The sequence below is a fragment of the Orycteropus afer genome, unplaced genomic scaffold (assembly GCF_000298275.1).
Source record: "Orycteropus afer afer isolate SDZICR_OR568_19922 unplaced genomic scaffold, OryAfe1.0 scaffold00659, whole genome shotgun sequence".
Classification (NCBI taxonomy): domain Eukaryota; kingdom Metazoa; phylum Chordata; class Mammalia; order Tubulidentata; family Orycteropodidae; genus Orycteropus; species Orycteropus afer.
In genome coordinates this window covers 1,125,313-1,129,041 of record NW_006922246.1, presented here as the reverse complement: position 1 = coordinate 1,129,041, position 3,729 = coordinate 1,125,313, and the positions used below count along the sequence as shown (strand labels likewise).

The following is a 3,729-nucleotide window of genomic DNA, read 5'->3' as shown; positions in this document are numbered from 1 at the left end:
CAAAAGAAAAACCACTGTTTTTAAATGGGGTCATATGTATAGATACAAGCAAGGGTCATGACTTCAACACATAATTGAATAATGAAATAAATGGCAGAGAAAAAACAAGTATCCTCTGCAGAAAAGCTAATTAATCAAGATACTTCACTATCAACCAACAACTTTACTGTAAATTGCACATAGTGACTTACTATGTGCTATGAAAAGATCCTGGATCCTGCTTCTTAGACCAATGACTTATTCATTGAAAATACTTTCTTTCAACAACACAAACAGCAGCTATTCACATGGACTTTGACAGATGGAACACACAAGAATCAGAGTGAGGGGTCCCAGTGGCGCACATGTGCATCTGCTCTAAACATGGCTGCTGTAGGCCACCTGTGCCTGGGATACGACACTGGAAATGACAGATCAAAATATTCCTGAGGAAAAACTATCCCATGGCTTGACAATGGAAGGATTTACCAGGAAGGATCCTCATTTCTTTCCTCTAGGCAATGACTAGGACTGCAATAATCAGGAGGGACATTTGAGGCAAATGCCTATAATTCAGGATAAACCAGGGGTTCAGGAAGCCATCTGTGAGTATCCTGAATTCAGGGTGCATTTGAGTACGGACTAGGACCTTCCACCTCGGCAGAGTGTTCCCATAACAAACAGTTTCCATGTACATAACTCAGATGTTACAGGTTGGGATTGCAACCCAGCCTATGCAGCTAAAAGAACTGGTGAAAGTGATCCCCGCTGGAAAACATTCAGCCAACCCATTGACATTACTCAATTTGGAAGAAATCAAGCGAGAGAGAAACCCTGTAAGCATCCTGAAAGCGTTCCATCTTTCAACCGTTTTACTGCCTTTGGTGAACACAAAATAATGAAAAGAGGCAAGAAACTCTATGAAGGTAAGAACTTTGGGGACATCTTTACCCTGAGCTCATCTCTTAATAAAAACAGGAGGACTCACCCTGGAGAGAAACCATATAAATGTACTGAGTGTGGCAAATGCTTCAAAATGAACTCTTCCCTTGTTTTGCATCACCAAACTCACACTGGAGAGAAACCTTATACTTGCAATGAGTGTGGAAAGTCCTTCTCCAAGAACTACAACATGATGGTACATCAAAGGATCCATACAGGCGAGAAACCCTACAAATGCAATAAATGTGGGAAAGCCTTCAGTGATGGGTCATCTCTGACACAGCATCAGAGAATTCACACTGGAGAGAAACCATATGAATGTCTAGAATGTGGAAAAACCTTCAACCAAAATTCATCCCTTATTTTACATCAAAGAACTCACACAGGGGCAAAACCTTACAGATGTAATGAGTGTCAGAAACCCTTCACCGACATATTCCACCTCACTGTGCATCTTCGAAGCCATGCAGGGGAGAAGCCCTATAAGTGTAGCAAGTGCAGGAACGCCTTCTGAGATGGTTCATACCTCACCCAGCATGAACAGACTCACACTGGAGAGAAGCCTTTTGAATGTGCAGAGTGTGAGAAATCTTTCAGCCGCCACTCTCATCTCATTGTGCATCAGAAACCCATTCTGTGGAGAAACGATATGAATGTAAAGAGTGTGGGAAAATGTTTATTGAGAGCACGTACCTAATGAGGCACCAGATGATTCATACTGGTGAAAAGCCCTATGGTTGTAACCAGTGTCAGAAACTGTTTAGGAACATTGTTGGCCTCATCCGCCACCAGAGGACTCATACTGGTAAGAAGCCCTATGAGTGTAATCAGTGTGGTAAATAAAGCTTTCAGGTATAGTTCCTGCCTGACCAAGCACCAGAGGATTCATACTAAGGGGACCCCATACCAGTATCTAGAATGTGGGAAGTCCTTCAAGCATAACTCTCACCTGGCAGTACACCAGAGACTCCATAGCAGGGAGACTTCCAGCCAGTGTTCTCAGTGTGGGAAACTGTTCAGGAGGAGCTCATCCCTCATCCAACATCAAAGAACACATCCTGTAGAGAAACCCATAGAAATATAATGAATGTGGGCCATACTCAACTCCTGATTCACTATAAGGAACCTGCACAGAGAAGGCACATCTTCCGATGTGACTTCTCCCTGGCCAGTAGAAAGGAAATCTTCAAGATTTCCAGAGAACCAGTGAATTGATGAGTATAAGACATTCTCCAGCCACGTTGTTAAACCTATGATTGGGGAAATCCTGGAGAGAAAATAGGGTGGTCATAAATGTGGAGGAGGGCTTCAGGGATGATTCAGCCTATACCAAACATGACAGTACACACACTAGAATAAAACCTGTAAACATGAGGAAGGTACTTTCCCCAAGACACCCACCCACTTCTGCCTCAGAGTGCTTCAAGTGGAAAGAACTTGTGGATGTGTTGAGGAAGTCATTGATGAGGCAAACCCTTCAGTAGGGAGTTTCCAGCTTACTGCATGTAAGCAAATTCTTCTACTCACTGTGTAGTCAGTGGGAGAAGCTTTTGGCAAGACTTCCTGCTGTCCTTTCTGTATCAGCAAAGGCCTACTGAGGAGATAGTCCATACCATGCTCCACCCTACCATTTGAATGTATTTCTGGACAGAAGGCTGCCTGTGTTACAGTGCTGCCAGAATGCTGAGGAGACATTTTAGAAGGGCAACTTGATGAGGAAGTTGCTTGTGAATGAGCAGTGAAGGAAGTCGTTCCTTTTAAGAAAATACTAAAAAAATCTCCTTCAAATACAAGAAAGGCTTCTGACAAGTGTAATGCATTGCTCTGGTTGTTGAAACAAAAAAACATCGAGTCGTTATGTTTACATTATTCCTCCCATATTGTTGTTTGTCCAGGATGCTTCTAACTTGTTCCTGCAGCCACACTGAACCATAATTTTAAATATTTGTTGCCATCTTGAAAATGCTTATGATATGGCAAACAACAAAAAGAAGGCACAAAATAGAAGATTCACTGTCATTCCAAGGAGGTAAAGATACATGCATATATGGACATAGATTGGAAGAGGATGATGGATTATCTGTTTCCTCTATTACATATCATAATATGTAATAGAGTTGAATATTATGTTGCTATTATAATTTTATAATAAATCTAAAAAGTAAAGGCAAAAGAAAAAAAAACAAAAAAAGAATCAGATTGACTACATCTGTGGCAAGAGGCAATGGAAAAAGCTCAATATCTTTAGCCAAAACAAGTCCAGGAGCTGATTGTGGAACAGACCATCAACTGCTCATATGCAAATTCAACTTGAAGTTGAAGACAATTAAAAGAAGTCCAAACCAAAAGCAAAACTCACTGCCATTAAGCCCATAAGAGCCAAAATATGACCTTGATTATATCCCTCCTTAATTTAGAGACCATCTAAAGAATAGAATCGATGCATTGAACACCAGTGACAGAAAACCAGAAGAATTGTGGGATGACATCAAGAACATCATTCATGAAGAAAGCAAGAGGTCATTAAATAGACGAGAAAGGAAGAACAGACCAAAATGGATGTCAGAAGAGACTCTGACACCCTTAAATGGAGACTAGCCAAAGCAAATGGAAGAACTGACAAGAGAAAAGAGCTGAACAGAAGACTTTAAAGAGCAGCTAGAGCAGACAAAGCCAATTACTATAATAAAATGTGCAAAGACCTGGAGTTAGAAAACCAAAAGCGAAGAACATGTTCAGAATTTCTCAAGCTGGAAAACAAAGGAAAAATTTAAGCCTTGAGTTGCAATATTGAAAGATTCTATGGGC

At 41.0% G+C, this 3,729-nt stretch overlaps 1 pseudogene; it reads left to right on the top strand.

Moving 5' to 3' along the window:
- The first annotated feature begins 406 nt into the window (after window positions 1-406).
- LOC103210825 lies at window positions 407-2,005 on the top strand (annotated as a pseudogene).
- The last annotated feature ends 1,724 nt before the right edge of the window (window positions 2,006-3,729 follow it).